Source organism: Pinus tabuliformis, chromosome 7, assembly GCF_031772625.1.
Source record: "Pinus tabuliformis cultivar Carrire ecotype Pingquan chromosome 7, CPIR1, whole genome shotgun sequence".
Lineage (NCBI taxonomy): Eukaryota > Viridiplantae > Streptophyta > Pinopsida > Pinales > Pinaceae > Pinus > Pinus tabuliformis.
Window position 1 is genome coordinate 1,866,377,498 of NC_142293.1, and position 21,563 is coordinate 1,866,399,060.

The following is a 21,563-nucleotide window of genomic DNA, read 5'->3' on the forward strand; positions in this document are numbered from 1 at the left end:
ATGATTAGAAAATAATGAAGATTTTCAACTGTGGGAGCATGATGTAGGGGCATAAACCCTCTATCCCTAACAAAAAAAAATTTGATTTTGGAAGCCTTTGAAAGGAGCATCATGGCAGTCCTGGAGAGAAAACACAAATTCCTTTTTTTTTTGTAAAACCTTAATGACGACTGATTCTGAGGGTATGTTAAATTCAGACCCCTATTGGTTCAATCTCATGAACCTCTTGGTTATTTTCCCACAAACTTCTCTTTCCTGCCTTAATTGTAGCAATGTGGAGTCACAAGTTTACAAATTCCCCCAAATTTAAATGTACTATAGGAGGGAAATCCCAGTGCATTTATGTCTTGGATCACATTTTTCCAGGGGGGATCATCTGATTTTCCAGGGAATTTTGAATATCTTCCCGATCATTGCCATTTTAAATGTGTCATTAAATCTCCACATCTCAGATGGATTATCTTTCACGTGATGTTAGATCTTGGGTGGAGTCCATTTATTTTACCTTGATACTCTTATACTAGCTTTTATTACCCACACTGGATTTGCTCTAATTGAATTATTGTAGACTATGGTTTTGTTCGTTGATTGACGACCATCAATGGTCGCCCCAGACACAACACGGTGGATTGGGATTTACAGGTATTTACGTTGATATGTGTGAGGGATAACCTATATCTTTTCAAAGTTAAATTGGGCATTGAGGCTGGTGCATATGAGACCTTTATGAAGTTATTTTATTCCCTCTTGTGGATTTTGGTATGATCCTCTCTTGTGGATTTGTGCACTATTATATACTATGACATCATGGTTGTTTCTATTTATATCCAGCAGTGTCCATATCTGACAAACCAAATGGGGGCGGTTGGTATTCATTCTCCTGTCTGAGCTTGATTTATCCTCTTTATACTCCTGCACCGACCTCGTTTTTCACTTATATTCATGATTTTCCCCTCATCTTGACTGCTTCTATACTCAACATGGACCTTATATGACTTTAGCATGGCCCACCTAGTGGACATTCTTGCCTCTCTTGACGCGGACGTCATAAAGGTTTCCCATGCTGCGGAACGTGCTCCCCTGCCTTAGGCCTACCCCTCACACCTGTAAATATTTCCTTTGTCAGTTGATGAACCTCCTTCAATTCACCCTCCAACTGTCCAACATGCACATTGCAAGGGACTTTCTCCCTCCTGTCAAACTAGATGACATTCCAAACATCGCTATCATAGGAAACCCATTCATCCCGTACTTGCGACTAAGCTACTGAGTATTGGATACGATGTTATGTGGGATTGTGTTACAAGTTTACAAAGTCATGCACTAGTTGGAAAATGGTATTTTGGTGACATGTCAGATGTTGGGCGCAACCCAACTTGGCTATATTTTGGGAAGATTTTGGAAGAAATCCAAGTTTTTTGGAAGCGCGTAATAGAAAGGATGTTGCGGAGTATGAAGTGAACCACATAGTAGAGCAGTGGAGCATGATGAAGTCCGTGCAACAAATTCACTGTGCACCATCGGGGCTTCGCGACAAAGCCCCTTATTTTTTAGAAAAACATTAAAATATTATAAAGTTGTGGGTTTTGCACCATAGTCCATTGTATTTCGGAAACCATGGTATCAAGTCCATGGTAATGTAACAATGTAATACCTCATGTAATAGTATATATAGGGATGAATTTAAAAGAAGAAGGCATGATGAATTGTGACATATCTATGTTTATGTGATATTTCGGTGGTCTGCACTTTAGAGGAAGGGTGAGGCTCTGCAGCTCTGTGCGCAGAGGCCTGGGTCTGTAGCTTAGTGCGTAGACTGTGTGCAGCTTAGTGCACAGACACCCTGCAACTATGTGCACAGGGAATAACTGTTTGTTGTACCAAATTCCATATTATAAGCAACAGTTCTTGTGGATGTAGTCCCACATTGGGATGAACCATGGTAAAATATGTGTCTCAATGTTCATTTGCTTATTATCTGCACTTTATTTTAGCACTACACAGTTTATGAATGTTTATATTATGCTTAAGTGATGAATGTAATTATGTGAAGTAATATATAAGTATGAAGTAATTTGTTGATGTGAAGTTTTTATAATAATTAAATAATAAAGAAAATACACAGGTGCCATGACGTAGTATCCCTCAGGATGCAGTAACCTAGTTCTATAACCTCCCATAATCACTTGGGTGACATTGTGATCTGCCTACAGATTGTTGCCAAGAGGGCTAGTTGTTGAGGGTTTTGTTGGTGCACAACACACTTTGTGTTAGAAAATTGTATATTACGGAGCAATGGAACACATAAAATATTGCAGAAATATAAACACAGAAAACACACAAAACAAGAGAGACACAGATATACGTGGTTCACCCAGTTTGGGCTACGTCCACCCCGAACAACCAGTCCTTCCTTTCTATTATCCATCAAAATGAAGAGACACAACCTACAGCAAATCCGCTGTAATATCCTCTGTTTTCTCTCACAGTCTCACCTCTCTGTTTCTCGCTCACAGAATACACATCTCAAATACAACACCCTCATACAAAGAGAGGGGTTGCCTTCTAGGGCAAAAAACCCTAAACTAAACATAAGTTCTACTGTCAGATCATCCGCCTAATGAACGGCCCATATTGACTAGAAATTACTATACTTTTACAAGGCAATTTTACATTTGTTTTTAGCTTCGGGGCGCTGCCCCTGAGCCCCCGCTGAGGGACCGCTGGCCCCCGGACCCCCCAGCCGGGGGGGATCGGCCCCCTCGGACCCCCGCGGGGGGGACAAGTCCCCCCCGTACCCCCCTCGCGTGGAGGGGTGTACAAGCTTCCTGGGGTATACATCCGGCTGAAACAAAGATCTCTGAACAATCATGCTCCACACACAACACTTTGAACCTAGGTCCATCCCACCTAAGCCAAAAATTCGTTTCGTTGACGAGACCAAGATCTGTTTGAGGGATATGTTTTCGCATCCATCAAAGAAAGAAATCCAAGAGTGGGTAGAAAATAAGGAACGAGAATTTGCAGATTAGGAGAACAAAAACCCTAAACTATCATCTAAAAGGTGGTTGGAGAAGTATATCTTTGAACATCAGTACGAAATCTTCTTTGGTTTGTTTCACATCGAGTTGTACGAGTGGATTTCAATATTGACGGAGAGAAAGAATGTTATGAAACCAGCTCACAAAAAGATAGAAAATATAGATCAACGCTTTAGAAATAAGCCTCTTTGAGGGGGCAACCTCCTTTACATTACACAAATGAACAATTCTTAGATGATTCAAATGACAAAACCTCATTTCTATATATAGGAGTCTAAGGGGTCACAATATAACCAAAGCCGACCTAACAATAATAATATAAAGGCACAAAAATAACAATAGCGGGATTCTATGGGGCATAATAAAAACAATATGGGGACAATAGGGGCACACTAATAACAATAAGGGATACAACGAAAATAGTAATGGGGGAATCACTAGTATTATAGGGACCTAACATGCCCCTCTCGTTTAAAAAAGTGTTGTCCTCAATGCTTGAGTAGTTCTAGATGCTTCTGTATAAAATTCTCATCCTCCCATGTGGAATCTTCAACGGGTAAGTTCTTCCACTTGATAAGATACTCTGAAATTGATCGATTTCGTAGCTGTCGACTTCTTGTTTCTTCGACTGCTTCAGGTGATTTTTCCTTCCTCATTAAGTTCTAGCAATATTGTTTGAACTGGAAGCTTGTCACCTATAACCTTCTTTAAGCATGAAACATGGAAAACTGGGTGCACTCGAGAAGCTGTAGGAAGCTCCAATTTGTATGCCATAGTACCTATCTTTTGCAACACCTTGTATGGACCATAATAATTTGGTGATAATTTATTATCCTTCTTAGCTTGCTTGAGGGACATTTGTTTATATGGTTGTAGCCATAGGAATACCCAATCACCTACATCAAAACTTGTTTCGCTGCGATGTTGATCCGCCTGTTGTTTCATTCTATTCTGCGCCGAGGTGAGGTTATCCTTTAAGAGTTGGATAACTTGTTGATGATGCTCGATGTGATCTTCCATTGCTTGAACCTTATAATTTTCTCTTAAATATGATGTGATGGATGGTGGATGATATCCATAAAGTGCCATAAATGGGGTCATTTTTGTTGCAGTATGGAAGGAAGTGTTATACCACCATTCAGCCAGAGGCAACCATTTGACCCATTGTGTCTGTTTATCAGATACAAAGCAACGAAGATATCTTTCCAAACATTTTTTTACTATCTCAGTTTTCTCATCAGATTGAGGATGATAAAATGAGCTATGAGCTAACTTAGTACCAAGACAAGAAAATAATTCTGTCCAAAAATTTCCAGTGAAAATGGGATCTTTGTCTCTTACAATAATCTTTGGGTTTCGATGTATCTTTTGAATTGTTTCCATAAATGTAGTAGAAACTGTACTCGCTTTAAATGGATGAGATAATGCACAAAAGTGTGCAAACTTCGTAAGTCTGTCAATTACCACCATGATAACACTCTTTCCTTTAGACTTGAGTAAACCTGTGATAAAATCCATTGAAACCTCCTCCCAACGTTGGCTTGGAATGGATAAAGGTTGTAATAGTCCTGGGGTCTTAATTGTTTCAACTTTATTTTGTTGGAAAACCAAACATGTTGCCACAAACTTTTGAATATCCGATTTAAGGCCATCCCAAAAAAACTCCTTCTTAACCCTATGGTAGGTTTTTAGAAATCCTGAGTGCCCTCCTAAGGGAGAGGTGTGCAATTCCCTAAGAATCTTTTGTTTGAGTTGGGAATTCTCACGTAGGTATAATCAATCCTTGTACCATAACAAATCATTTTTCCAACTAAATGTATCAGATGTACTGGGATCTTGTTGTATCTTTTGAATGAGTGCCCACACTTCCTTGTCATTCTTCCATTCATCCCTTGCTTCGTTTATCCAATCTGGCTAGATAATAGAAATGGCGCAAAGAAATGCTTCCACATCCTCATCCTTTCTTGAGAGTGCATCTGCCACAACATTTTTCTTCCCATTTTTGTGGATGATTTCAAAGTCATAACCTAACATATTTGTGACCCATTTTTGCTGCTCACTTGAAGATAATCTTTGTTCTAAAAAGTATTTAAGACTATCATGATCTGTTTTTACCTTGAAGTGTCTTCCCATTAGGTAGGGTCGCCATTTATTAAGTGCATGTAGTATTGACAACATTTCCTTCTCATAAAAAGCTTTGTGTAAATACTTTCCTTTGATTGGACGACTTTCGAAAGCAATGGGACTTTATTCTTGCATTAAAAAAACACCAATTCCATTTCCTGAGGCATCACATTCCACAATAAAGGTTTTTGTGAAGTCTTGTGTAGCTAAGATTGGTGCTTGGCACATTGGCTCCTTAAGATGTTCAAAGGCCTTCGTTGCTTCTGGAGTCCATGAAAATGCATCTTTCTTCAATAATGTTGTTATAGGTGCTGCTATTCTCCCATAATTATTAACAAACTTGCAATAATACCCTGTCAACCTGAGAAATCCACGTAGATGCTTTATGAATGTGGGGAGTTTCCATTCCTTAATGGTTTTAATTTTGCTAGAGTCTACCTTAGCACCTTCATTGGATACAATATGACCTAGATATTGCACCTCTTCTACTCCAAAGGAACATTTGGAGATTTTTGCATATAATTGTGTCTCCTCCAATAGCTTGAGCACCATGTCAACATGTTGGACATGATCCTTCCAAGACTTGTTGTAGATTAGTATATCATCAAAAATTACTAACACAAATTCTCTAAGGGTTTGAAAATGGAATTCATCAAACCTTGAAATGTAGAAGGTGCATTAGTAAGGCCAAAACGCATGACCAAAAATTCATAATGACCCTCATGAGTTCTAAATGATGTTTTTGGAATGTCTTCAGTCTTCATTCCAATTTGATGATATCCTGAACGAAGATCCAACTTGGTGAAGTAAATTGATCCATGCAATTCATCCAATAATTCATCAATGACAAGAATGGGGAATTTATCTTTAATAGTGAGCTTGTTGAGCTCCCTATAATCTAGACACATGCGCCATGATCCATCCTTCTTGTGAACCAATAATACTGGAGTAGAGAAAGAACTTTGACTAGGTTGAATTATACCAGCCTCTAGCATTTCTGCAACCATACGTTCAATTTCACTCTTTTGGACATAGGGATTTCACTCTTTTGGACATAGGGATATGTGTAAGGCCTGATGTTTGGAGGAACACTTTTTGGAATCAAATTAATAGCATGATCATGATCACGAATAGGTGGGAGGCCTTTGGGAGTCTCAAATACCTTGGAATGATTGTCCAAGACTTTTTGGAGATCTGGAGAAATGGATGATTTCGATGTGGGAACCTCTAGTGAACATAATTGTGCAATTATGCCTCATTGTTCTTTCTTTAGAAGCTTTGCCATTCCATTAGAGTTAATTATCTTTCCCGGTTTCCCTATGATACCCCTTAATTCAACTTACTTTCCTTCTGAAGAGAATTTCATGAAAATTTCTTGAAAATTAAAATCTATTATACCCAAGGATTGTAGCCATTGGAATCCTAGTACAAAATCAGAACCACCCATTGGAATGGAAAGCATTGGGCTATTCAATACATATTCTCCCATGGATAGGTTGATATTATGGCACTTTCCTGAGCAATTTATGGTTCCTCCACTTGCAACCATCACTTGACACTCTGGTGCTGGATATAGGAAGAAATTCAATTCCTTGGCTATCTTACAATGAATAAAATTATGGGTACTTCCCGAATCAATCAACACTATTACCTTTTTATTCTAGATACGCCCTTCTATCTTGATAGTTTGAGGAGTGGTAATTCTAGCCAATGCATTACAAGATATGGTAGGATTCATTTGTTCTTTTTATAGGGTTTGTTCCTACTGTATATCCTCTTCTTTTTACATTTCTTGTTCCTTTTCTTCCTCCTCATCACAATCTATGTAAAATAATTTCTTCTCGGCACACTTATGACCTTTAGTGTATTTTCTATCACAACTGTAACAAAGCCCTTTTGCTCTTTTTCTTCCAATTGTTGTGGTGTCAACCTTGTAGGTTGTGGATGGCTAGGGGCAGCAACACTTCCATATTTATGATTGTGTGTGGTAGGCTTCCTTGTTGCCATAATTTTGCTTTCCATTTTTCTTGCCAACCTGAATGCCTTCTCCAATGAATCTGGTTCCCAAAGGCAAACCTCATGTTGGATGTTATCTTTTAAGGTCCCTATGAACACATCAATCCTATGCTCCTCTGGAATATCTTTAACCCTTATATTCAATTTTTGGAAGTCCTCAACTGGCTCCATCATTAAACCCTTTTGTTTGAGATTTATCAATTGGCTAAAAAACATGTTGCTTTTTGTATCCTCATAATGTGCTATCATTTCATCTTGAAAAATAGCCCAAGTGACAATTTTTTTAGGACAGCAAAGCCATCGATACCATACAAACTGATTTGGTTCCAAATATAAAGTTGCAATGCGTACCTTTTGTGTGTTTTGCACATTATGGAGATCGAAAAATTGCTCCATCTATAGTATCCATGTTCCGAGATCCTTTCCATCAAACTTCCTCATATCGATCTTTGGAACATGGTGGTTCTTCGATCCAACGTTAGAGTCTATGAAATCATGATTAACATTTATTTTGTTCTCATCATAAGTTTCCTTTATTACCCTTTCACCATTAGTAAGCATTTCTTGTAGAAACTTTGTCAAATCTGTCTTCAAATCTTCCATGCCTTTCTTTAAATCATCCATCTTAGCTTCCATGCCTTTCTTTAAATCATCCATCTTAGCTTCCATGCCATCCATCTTATCTTCCACACGATCCATATTAGCTTCCACGTCATTCATCTTAGCTTCTATGCCTTTCTTTAAACCATCCATATTAGCTTCTGTTACTTTTTGTGTGAGTGAAATTTGCTGCACTTGGTCTCATAATTTTGATATATCATGTTGCATTTCTTCCTCTTCTTCATGAGTCATGCTAGAGATTTCAGGTTACTTACTAGGCGTTTCCATTTTCTTTCTTCGGGGCATCAATTACCGATAATAATGCTTCACTATGCCATTTGAATTCCTTCAAACTAATTTTTCAAACCAAGCTTATGCAAAAATTTAAAAAAAACTACATACCTTTTTTCACTTTGTAGGATCTCGATATTGAATCTGATGAATCTTTGTAATTTTTCATCTCCAAGGTCTGAAATTTCTTCCTGCGGTAACCCTATGAGTAATCTTTCTAACCTCACAAGTATGATGAAGATTGGATTATCCAATGAAGAGTTATGCCAAATCTCCCACGATGACTTGATTATAGACTGGTTCAGTAGAGCGAACTTGTACGACGTAACACGGGTCACTATTTCAACCTTAGGTTCTAAAAATGATACCCAAAAAACTACAGTCCGCCCTCTTTCTGTAAGTTACGAAAATTCAATCGGATGCTCAGAGCGAACGTTATGATGATTTTCTGAAGGTCACCTGTTTGGAATGTAATTCAGGGGTCTGCAAAAACCGTAACTTCCTAAAATTATATCTCTGAAAATATAGCGAGACAAGATCTAAAATTTGGGCCCAGGGTTCATACCGATTCCCTCTCAAATGGGTTTTTTTTTAGTTTCTAAAACTTTGTAGCGAAAATTCCATGATGACCTGTTTGGAGTAGCGAAACCCTAGAATCCAAAGCTCTGATACCAAATGTTATGGAACCAGCTCACAAAAAGATAGAAAAGATAGATCAACACCTTAGAAATAAGCCTCTTCGAGGGGGAAACCTCCTTTACATTACACAAATGAACAATTCTTAGATGATTCAAATGAAAAAACTTCCTTTCTATATATAGGAGTCTAAGGGGTCACAATATAACCAAAGCCGACCTAATAATAATAATATAAAGGCACAAAAATAACAATAGTGGGATTCTATGGGGCATAATAATAACAATATGGGGACAATAGGGGCACAACAATAATAATAAGGGATACAATGACAATAGTAATGGGGGAATCACTAGTATTATAGGGACCTAACAAAGAATTGTTTTAAAGGATACGAATCTAAGCATTTGACTACAAAATTGATACATCAGCTCAAGAACAATGATAATAGAATTTCAAGAGATATTGATTTCTGGGTTGAAATTTTTTAGGAGGATTTATTATTGAGTTTGTAGTAGACTCGATGGTGTCCTACAATGAAGTTGAATGAAAAATTTTCAAGGGACCGTGAGGTAAGTACTTGAGATCTTTGAAATTATCGATTAAGATGCTTTTGTGTGAAAAGGGAATTCTTCGAATGTAGTCAGATTAGTAGATTATGTTTGGAAAAATATCTGAAGAAGAGACTGGAACAACGCGAAGTGGGAAAAGGTATAGAGTAGACACTAAGAAGAGATCTCATGGCCAAGATCCAAAGCTTTTCATAGACACTGACTATATCCCTCTGCTGAGTGAATCCAAAGGTGAAGGAAACCCCCCTAAGAATCTCAAAGGAACTCCATAGTATTCACTCTTTCAGCTTGAAAGTTTGTCAGAGAATGAATCCAGCCAGAGTCAGACAAATTTTGGTTTTCCTAGCCCCCTTAGCCCCTACCCCTCCCCCCCGAGATTAACGATGGTTATGATATTAAGTTGTTGATCTTTAAAGGATCTGGATCAGAGGATCTAGGGCAATTCTGGTTCTTATGTAAAGCAGTATGGATCACGAAGTAGGTCCATGATGAAAATGTGAAAAAGGTGCATCTCACCACAACATTCATAGATCGAGAATTAAATTTGTATATGAAATATTCGAGCAACCAAATTAGGTCTTACGCAGACATTAAATCAACATTGGTAAAAGAATTCAAGAAACCAAAATCTGAGTTGCAGTGCATCATAGAACTAAAGGAGATCAAACAAAGGCCGATTGAGTCAGTATGGGAATTTGATCAAAGGTTCAAGGTATTGTTGGATCAGGTGAACTTTGATATATCTCTACAACAACACAAGAAATGGTTTATAGTTGTGTTGCTGTCACACATCAGATTACCTTTGACACAACATAAAATAGAAACTCAAGCCGAAGCTTTGGAGTTGAAAACAAAGTTAGAAGCTTCGTCGATAGGTGATACAAATACGGATATGCAGCAAATCCAGAGTCCGCTGGCGAATTTGACTTTGCATTTATAGGACAAGAAGAAGAGTAAAGAATTTTGCGAAGAGGTCTGGTGTACAAAATGAGAAGTAGAAGGTCACTCTAAAGAGAAATGTCATATTTTCAGAAATTATATAGCTAATAGAGAACCTAATCCTTTGAATGTTGGATCTATCTTATGGTGCGAAATATGAAGAAACAGAGGTGAAAATCACTCTAAAGATTGCTATTTGTTACCAAAATATGTGCAGACTGCGAAGAATTTATTTTGCAAGTTCTGTAATTCGGTGGGGCATGATGAAAATAATTGTCGAACCTATGAATTGATGATGGATCATAGTGCTGATACATATAGAATTCAAGATGAAGAACAAGGACATGAATGAAGTGGACAATGCGGTGTTCGAGGAGGATATGAAGGACGATCTTGAGGTGGCAAAGCTGGTTGCAGTCAAGGTCATATTATTTGTTACAATTGCAGCTAGATAGGTCACTTCGTAAGAGATTGTCATAATCCAACTACGACTTGTAAGTATTGTAAACATTTGATCATGTCATTGAAGACTGTTCAATACTTATAGAAAAAATTCAAGAAAATAAAAATCCACAACTGACCCATAAAATTCATATGATGATTGTAGAACTAAGGACAAATGAACCTCACATCAATATTATAACACAGAGTGGAGCTGCGATGGGAAATGACAAAGAAGATGGGAAGAAGGTAGTTGAAGATATATTTGTTAGAAATAATACAGAGAAAGCACCGATGTTTGATATTCAGAGGAGAAAATAAGTCTTTATGGATGCGAATCAGAGCTTTATGGATGCAGGAGTTTCAACATCTAGCACGTAGCCGAAGCAGAAGAATAACAATGACATAATAGAAATTGCGACACGAGGTATGGAACCAGGTATTATTAAAATCTTTCCTACAAACTTGTATGAAGTTGTTGAGAGACCCGAAAGTTGTAGAAGGACAAAGGAATTCGTAGACTCATGCGCATCTAAGGAAGTACCGCGGAGTGAAATGCACGAAGTAAATAATTTTTATAGACAAAAGAGAATTGGAAAAGAAATGAGGCTTAGTGCACAAATAGGAGAATATGATATGGACCAAGTTATTTTAGATCTGGGATCTTAAGCTAATGTACCAAGGAAGAAAACATGGGAAGTAATGGGTAAATCGAAGCTACAATGGTCACATATTCGAATGAGAATGGAAAATCAATAGAAGATTGTTCCTCTAGGAAGACTATCAGGCATTATAGTGGAGATTGAAAGGGTGCGCTTTTGAGGTAATAGAAATTGTGGATGACAGTAACCCCTATCCTGGATTACTTGGATTGGATTAGGCATTTTATAACATGGCTATAATTAACTTGAAGAAGATGCAAATGATATTTGAAAGCAACAATATGACAGTAATATTTCCCTTGGATCCATCAGAAGGAGCAAGATACACTGAACCTGTTAAAGAGGAGTATAGTGCAGTTGATATAGATAACGTCTATCAAGCGACAACCAAAGAAGAATAATGGATTAACCCCACTGCAAATGGAAAGTTGAGTTGGGAGAATCAAAACTCCTGTGCTTCAAATTCAGAAGAAGAATTAGAAAATTGGCAAAATAGGTTACATGAAGTGTCTACAAGGCGATGTGCAAGAATGACTAAATCACTTCGTTGTATAACCTCTGAGGTATGTAATTTACCTTACTATGATGGTTTGGGTGATATAAATAATTTTCTTGAAGAATATGAAGAACAGGTACCAGAATGTCAAATATTATTAGCCCTTGATATAGCCCTAAGAGCTACTCCTCCTAGATGGTGGGGTACACATAAGAAGAATATAGGAACTTGGAAAGAATGTTGAAGGTTGATATGGGTAAGGTTTGGTCAGGTAGACATAGAATTGACAGATAAATATGATGGTCAAACTGATCCTAGAGAGCACATCCAGCTTTGCATGACAACATGGAAGGAGATTCCATGAGAAGAATGGGTGCATGGGTTCATCCATACATTGGAGACAATTCCTCAAAACTGGTATTTGGAAACAGAACTTTGACATGGTACTGTGAGTGGGAAAGAGATGGTTGATGGGTTTATATTGACATTTAGCTTTGAAGATAACTGCCCATATATAGATTCAGCCCTTCAGATAGTTAAAAATAAGATTTTTTAGAATCAAATTCCACTCACTTGGCAGCCTGATTTGGTTGTGCAGCGACAAAATGTACTAGAATTCTACAACATCGTTGTAGAAGAAGATTCACAATATTTACATATTAGAATTTGAAGGTTACTGCGAAGTGAATGGACCTAAGATAGAAATACATGATATAACAAAGCCATTAAAGACAAAGAAGGTGAATATAGGATCAGAAGATAAGCCGAAGTTTGTAACCATAGGATATTATTGGGATGAAGAAACAGTCAACAAAGTGATAGATATTTTGCATGAATACCATGAGTTATTCCCCACTAAGTTCTTAGATATAAAAGGCATAGTAGGAGACTTGGAAGTTATGAGGATTTCTCTGAAGCTTGATGCGATGCCAATTAAGTAAAGAAATTATAGACTGAATCCAAAATACAAAGAAAAAGTGAAGAAAGAACTTGAAAAAATGATAGCAACTGGAATCATTGAACATGTGGAAGAATTGGAGTGGGTAAGTTGTTGGGATGGGGTCCCTAGGGTTAGTTATGGGTTACTTTAACCAATTTTTGAGAAGAATTTTGTAAAGAATGTAAAGTATCTGCAAAATGTGGATGTGGAGATTGCAGCTAAGTAGGAGACAAAGGGGCTTTAGCCCCTTTTTTGGGTAAGTAATAGGTCGGTTTTGAGACTCACCCATGGTCCGCTTACCATGGTATTGTATTGAAAAAAAGTTATATATAGTTGAGTTATAGCGAGTCTTAGGAAAAAAACTTTTGATGAAGATTTTTTTTTTGGGTAAGTGCTAAGGCAGGAAAGCTTTGTTTCCTATACTTAGGCGAAAGGGGAAGGCTTCTGCAGTTGAGTGCGCGGAGACCTTAGCAAGCCCGCAGTTGAGTGCATGGGCCTCTATAGCTTAGTGCACAGGGTAGGAAAGTCTGTAAATTGAACGTTGATCTTAATAAAGACTGATTTTGGAACAAATATCTTACCTTTGTGTAATATTCTCATTTCTGTGCAAGTTATGCATTATGGCTTAATGACCTATTTTCTGTGGAATAATGTACAATTGTTGTGTGAATCTATTGAATCGTTAATGTCTATGCATGAACTAAGTGATAATATATTTTTGAGAAGGTAATCGTTAAATCTATTATGTTTTCTGTTGAATTGGGTAGATCTGCACGAAAGAAGACCTAGGGTTACTATTTAGTGCACGAAAGTGCATAGTCTTCTACTTTGAGGCCTATAAAGTATGATCGCAGACCTTTGCGAAGGTCTAAAAGCTGTTTTCTTAGAGTTGAAATAGCATACCATAAGGAGACATAGATTTGCGCGAAGGCAGATATGAGCTATGAGGGCTTGAGATCATTTATCACATGGTCTCTGGATGCATAAACCTAGTTCTAGCATCCCCCAATACTACTTTGGGTGATACTGTAGCCTGCACTACGCAGGTTATTTTTGAAAGGGCCAGCAGTTAGGGTTTTTTTGGTTGGCGCAAATAACTTTGAACCTGGATTAAGCCCCCTTAAGCCAACAAATGGTTATGTTGTCGGGACTGAGATCTATCTAAGAGATCAGTGATAAATGGTTTCCTACAAAGAAAGAGCTTGATAAGTGGATTGACCGAAAATCAAATGCGTTCATGGCTCAAGAGAACATGAGCCCTAAATTAATAAAAGAGAAGTGGTTGCAGAGATATTTATACATAGACGAAACCAAAGAAATCTTATGTTTCTTCCCTAACGAGCTACACGAATGGTTGTCTAAATTGGTCGATAGTCAAGGGACATGGAGGCTTGAAGGTCTTATAGTCTGGACTCCTGAACTGGTGCGATGCCTGGAGGCATCAGGAAGTAATATCACGAGGAAATGAATCATTGTATTGATCACACATTGGGATGTCTTGTGACTTATTTCGTGATCGATAGAAATGTCAGCTATAGCGAAGAGGAACGAAGGCTCTTTAAGGGACCGTGAGGTGAGTGTTTGAAATCATTGACGACTTGGATTAAAATGTTGTTATGTGAAAAGAGGGTTATGCAGTTACCTTGATGTGTGGGGCTATGTGAAGTGGGAGATTATTTAGACAGAGCAAAGGATCGAGTTCATAGTACAGTCCGCTCATTGAACCTCCTTCAAGTGATGACGAAGGAGTGATGCTGACTACACTGCGAAGTGCAGTTTAGTTAATTACCCAGGGTATCCCGAGGATACCTTATCCATCCACTCCACCTCCACCTCCACGTCATACACCTTCACCTACACCTCCACCTCCACTTCCACCATTCAACATGGAAAACGTGATGAAGATGTCGATCTTTAAAGGGGTAGGTAGCGAAGACCTTGAGCAATTTTGGTTTATTGCAGATGCTGTATGGACGACACAATATATTACAGATGATAACATCAAGAAAGTGCAGCTGGTTACATCCTTGCAAGACAGAGCATTGACCTGGTACATTAACTATTGTACTGATAACCCCAACGCGACGTTGGAAGCAACCCAACAAGCTCTAAACAAGGATAGAGAAAAGTCGGTAACTGAATTTAAAGAGATTCGACAAAAGATAGACGAGACACCTTAGGATTTCGATCAAATGTTGAAGTGCCTGATCAGGCAGGCCAATATCATAATTTTAGATTCCCAACATCGATATTAGTATATAGCATCGCTTTTACCACACTTGAGAGTACCATTGTCACAACAAAAGATAGCAACGAAGACAGAGGCCGTAGAAATCGCGATGAGGTTGGATGCCTTACCCATACAAGATACAAACCTTGGAGTGCAACGAATTCACTCTCAGCTAGAAAGCTTGAAATTGGAATTACAAAGCCTGAAGAAAGGAAAGGAAGCTCAGCTGGAGGTGTGCATTGAAGTCTGGTGCTTGGAATGCAAGAGTCATGGACACGATACAAACCATTGTCCAGTTGATAAGAACTATCTCTTTGGGGGAGGGCCTGTTCCCCTGAAACAAGAGAATAACGTTGGGACGAGCATGGGAGATACACTATGGTGCACCATCTGTTAGGTTATAGGACAAAATGTGACTAATAATTTCCATTTACTATAGAAGTTTGTCCAAAACCCTCAGCAGTTGTTCTACAATTTATGTAAGTCTATGGGACATGATGAACGGAATTGTAGAAGTTATGGACTAATGATGGATAGAACCCCTACCTATCGAATGCAGGCAGAGAACTGGCCTTCGGATCAGGGTGCAAGAGAAGTGCACAGTGGATTCTAGGGCCGAGGATGAGGAAGAGCGGCTGGAGTTGGTCGAGGACGAGGGCAGGTCATTCACTATAACTATGGCGAAGCAGGACACTTCACGCGAGATTGCACAAACCCCACGCATCCATCGTGTCAACATTGTAGATAGTTTTACCATGTGATAGAGGAATGTATGGTCCTTATGGAAAATATGCAGGAAAAGAAGATGTAGCTGCAACAACCTATGTAGAATGTCCAGATGATGAGGGCAAAACCCCACGAAGAGGATCAGAACCTAAATATAGTAACAAGGAGCGGTATGACCACTAGTGCATATAAAGGAAAGCATCTTGAGACTGAAGAATGTGTGGCAAGGTTGTTGAGAAGGAAATAGAAATTGATCTTAATCGTGCTAAAGAGACCTTCTTGGAAGAAAAAAAGAACTTTATTGAGGCCTCCACCTCAGGAAGCCAAGGGAAAGTGCCTGAAACTAGTACGACACAAGAAGTAGATCCTTCGATACTAGCTACTTTTCTGAAGACCTGTATGAAGTTACTACGCGATAAGAACATGGTAGAAGGGTTGCAAGAGTTAATCGACAAATGTGAAAATAAAGACAAGACCTCTGCTAAACAGTGTACTGTGAGAAAAATTGGTAAGCATAAGAAATGAACAGGGCACTATATGAGGCTGATTGCGCAGATAGGTGAATACAAAAGGGACTAGGTAATCTTGGATCTGGGCTCTGATGAAAATGTCCTACCTGAGAAGATGTGGGAAAGGATGGGGAGACCTGCGCTGCAGTGGTATCCTATTTAGCTGTGCATTGAAAATCGGTAGAAGATTATTTGGATGGGGCATTTATATGGTGTAATAGTAGATATTGAGGGCGGAAGTGTGTTGGCTGACTTTGAGGTCATTGAAATAGTGGATGATAGTAACTTGTACCCTGCGCTACTAGGAATTGACTGGGATTTTGATATGGGCATGGTAATTAACCTAAAGAAGTGGAAGATGACATTTGAAAGGAAGTATCTCAGGGTTATAGTGCCACTAGACCCTGCTAAAGGAGCACGATATACTGAACATATTCGTGCCTATGAAATTAATGATGATATGGATCAAATATACAAGATCACTGTATAAAATGAGGATTGGATCAATCCTATCGCCAATGGATGGAATGCGTGGGACAGGGATAATTCCTGCATCTCAGATTCAGATGAAGATCTTGAACACTCGCATAATCGATTGCATGAAGTTTCTACGCTCCGTTGCAATAGGATGACCAAGTCACTGTAGTGTGTCTCGACTGAGATAAGGAACCTTCCACATTATGACGGTTTGACTGATCTGGATCTGATTTTAGGTGAATTTGAAAGGGACGTACTAGAAGAAAATCACTTCCAAGCACTGGAGTTGGTGTTGCATGCTACGCTTGCTCGTTGGTGGGGTACGCACAAGGAGAGTTTTGCTGGATGGAAGGAATATAAAATAATGATGAGATTAAGGTTTGGGTATGCTAATACTCGGATGACAGAAAAGTACATTGGGGAGGCTGATCTATGCGATCATCTTGCATGATGGACTAAGGCATGGGGAACCGAACCACAACCAGAATGGGTGCACATTTTCTGTCATAGTTTAGACACAATTCCAATGAACTGGTATTTGGAAAGGGAGCTTCTCCATGGGACCATTGAATGGGATATCTTAAAGGAAAGTTTCTTATTGAATTTTAGCTTTGAGGATGGGTTTTCATGCATTGAAAAAGCGCTCCAAGAGATAAAAGAATCCATATTCAGAACACCTAAGAAACCAGTAGAATGGGCTCACTCGGATTGGAGTACATAGCTGCGCCATGCGCTAGAATGTTACAATGTGACTATTGAAGAAGAGGATGAAGATCCACGTAATATTAATATTCCAGAGACAGAAGGTCAGCGCGAAGTTGAAGGAACGAAAGTTGAGAACCCGGATATCTCAGAACCTTTGAAAACTAGACAAGTAAACATTGGGTCTGAAGTGGAGCCTAAGTTCGCGAAGGTAGGAGAATATTGGGATGACGATACAGTTGATAAGGTGGTCGAACTGTTGCGCGAGTACCAGGATCTCTTCCCAACAAATTTTTCGGATTTGAAAGGGATTGTAGGAGATTTGGGTGTTATGAAGATTACGTTGAAACCAGAAGTGAAGCCCATTAAGCAGAGACCTTATTGACTAAATCCGAAGAATAAGGAAAAGGTACGCCAAGAACTTGATAAGATGTTGGCTGCTGGTATTATTGAACCAATAGAGGAATCCGATTGGGTAAGCCCAATGGTGGAACCTATGAAGATTGCTATGATTGTGAATTTGGAAGCTCCTTGGAATGTCAAGCAGTTGCGCACAATGTTGGGGCACACTGGGTATTATAGAAAGCTTATCAAGGCGTATGCTCAGGTAACCGTGCTGATGGAAAAGTTATTGAAAAAAATGTGTTGTTTGGTTGGGATGAAGAATGTTAGCGCAGTTTGGATGTCTTCAAGGAATAGATCGTAACAAAGCCTATTTTGGTGTTTCCAGATTGGAAGAAAGAATTCCATGTGCATGTAGATGCCTCTTGCATTGCACTAGGTGCGGTACTAAGATAGGTAGGAGAAGGATAAATTGATCATCCGATAGCCTTCACGAGCAGAAATTTATCAAAGGCTGAGAATAATTATTCCATTACAGAGCACAAAGGGCCTACAATGGTCTATGCGTTGCATAAATTTAGGCATTATTTATTGGACAGACACTTTAAAATGTATACCAATCATTTAGCACTGAAATACCTGGTCAATAAGCTTGTCTTGGGGGGGAGGGGGGAATTTGCCGATGGTTGATGTTGTTTCAATAATATGACTTTGAAGTCATTGTGAAGCCGGGAAGACTGAATGGAGGACTAGACCATCTGTCAAGGATTGAAACAGGTGAAGAACCAAGTAGTTTGGAGGAAGGAATGTTGGATGCACAACTCTTTGCGGTGCGTGTCACGGATGACAATTTTTCTGATATCATTTAGTTTTTAACCATGGGTGAAGCTTTGGAAGGCTATTCTACTCAGCAAAATAAGTAATTAGCAGTTTTCTCCACGGAATTTCCATAATTGCGGGTCACTTGTATAAGATAGGAACAAATGAGATACTGTGGAGGTATGTTCTAGAATTTGAACTTGCTAGTATCCTCGTCGAGGCACATGGAGGAGTGGGAGGAGGTCACTATGCAGGAAAAATGACTATGTAGAAGATTTTGTGCGTTGGGGCATGGTGGCTGATGGGCCTCTAAATTAGACATAAATTAAGGCCCATGCCTCTAATTTAAAAATAAATTAAGGCCTATGACCATCCTTCAGCACATTAAACCTCTCTTTTAGGATTAGATAATTTATTTTTAACTTTAATATATTCATTAGGAAGGCTTATGAATAATTCAATATTTGTGCTTAATATTATTTATTTTTTGTGGAATATTATGAGAATATTGGGAAGATTATGAAGAGTTGGAGGAGGAGATAATTTAGGGACTTGTTCCCTACTAATGGAGGATGAATAATAAATAATAAGTCAACAAGATATTATGGAATTATGGCACAAATTGTGGAACTCCAATGATTGAGGAAATCTAGGAATGAGATCCACTAATCAAGGGAACATATCCACTAATCAAGGAATTTCGGTGGGGAAAGATTCCTCCATTCATGGGGAATGATTCTTAATCATTTTTTATAAGTACCAAGTCGAATTTGCCTCTAGGGAATGATTGAGAAAATCTAGGAATGTGTTCCCTACCATTTAATGCAAATTTCTAGTATTGGGGACTAGATCCACTAATCAAGGGATTTTGGTGGGGAAAGCTTCCTCCATTCATGCAGAATGATTCCTAATCATTTTGTATAAGTACCAAGTCAAGTTTTCCTCTAGGGAGAGATTTTCATTAGTGTTATTGTGGAGAGAGCTTGTATTTTTGCAGCTCCATTGTATTTTCTTGCACGGATGTAATTCTATTGATGAAAATAATGAATATTGGTGTCATGTTCAGATTCTAAATATTGTTCTCCTCCATAGGTCTCTGATTTTCCTTGGGCTTGGCCATCCCAGGAACCTCAGGGCCCCTTTTGTATCATTTTATTTCCCTCTTTTCATTGCTTATTCACATGCATCTCTTGTTTTTATTTCTTTCTATTTTTGCATTTATAATTAATGATTTCTTGTTGTAGGATTGAGTTACATGGTTGATGTAAGTTCTTTTGCAGGATCACAAGCATTATTTCATCCTTTGAAAATCTTTGGAAGTTCATAGTAATCATTGAGCTGCTTGGATTAGTCTTCTTATTTCCAAATCTAGATTGTTGGACCTCCTTCTTAACAAAGAATAATAAATTTCTGCTATTTTTTAGAGAATGCTAACGAGCTTCAATAAAATTGATTCCACTTGAATTAGATCAAAAAATTATTCTAGTTCATAACAAAAATTACCCCATTGCATTTGAACTTGATTTGGTTAGGCATTTCTTAGATTTACTAGCTCACTAGTTCTCAAATTTCTAGATTTTCGACTAGTAATGTTTTTTTTTGCATGGGTTAACATAGGTATTTTTGAGTGATTCCACTTGGAATGGGTACCTAAGACATCCTAGTTAATACCAAAAATTTTCCCATCCAATTTGGATTTGATTTTCTTGGTCATTAAACCCTCACTAATTTCATTATTTCACAAGGAAACTTCTCCAAGCTTTTTGAGCGAATCCATCCATCTCCCGACTTTGGTTTTGAGTTTTGAGTGATCCTAGGAATTTTCCCACTCCATTCCACCCATAACACACCTTTACTAGGCCTTCCATCACCTCCAACACCTCACATTTTTCTCTCGGTTGTATCCTATAGGTTCACTGTAATTCTTACAGGATCATCCTGTAGGTTTCTAGTACATCCTGTAGGTTTTCCTGAAATGGCCTGTTTTGAGGCCGAATTGAGAGAAAACCTCTAGGAAGTAACCAAAAGCCTCCCAAGGGTCTCCCACACCATCCAGCCATCTCCTAACCCTTCCATCCAACCTCCAACATCCTTAATTCACCTGCCACATCACCAAAATAAATTAGTTTGCATACTTGATTTTGCTTGAAAGACAAAAAGACAAAAACAGATTTATTTCAGTCCCTTTACTTGCACATTAGTGATGTTTGATGCTTCTTACTTCCATGCTTAGATAGTAGCATTTGGTTCATGATAATTTAGCATTATTTCAAAGCATACTTTCATGGCAGTTAATTAGGAAATGGTGTGATTTAGCATTGAATTTCCGTCTCTTTCCTTGTTCTTTCTTTCTTGCAATAGGTTAAGGTTCCATTTCGAACATTTCATTTTTTGCAATTAGTTTAGAATTTGACTTCATTACATGTACTCCATTACATCATGATAACAAAGGAAGGACACATTGTATGCCACACATATAGTGCTGAAACCTCTTAAGTTTGTACAAATCCCGAGTTGATAATTAAAGTCGGTAGCCTTGGGAGTTGCAACATTCTTGTTGCATTACCGAGGCTCATCAGTGGCCGACATTACATAAGGATTCTAAGGCATACTGTAAGGCATGTGATGCTTGCCAAAGGATGGGGAAGCCTTCGCGAAGAGACAAAATGTTGTTAAATCCTCAGGTTTTGTTGCAAGTCTTTGACAAGTGGGCCATTGATTTCATAGGTGCAATAAAACCACCAGGAAAGAAGACAGGTGCATGGTATATCATTACAATAATAGAGTATTTAACCAGATGGGCAGAAGCACAACTAGTGAAGGATTGTATAGCTTCCACAACTGTGAAGTTTTTGTTTGAATATGTCTTAACATGGTTTGGATGCCCCAAGATATTGATGAGTGATAGGGGTACACATTTCTTGAATGAAACTATCAGCGCGATGCTTGAAGAATTTAAGGTATATCATCAAAAGAGAACACCCTATCACCCACAAGCAA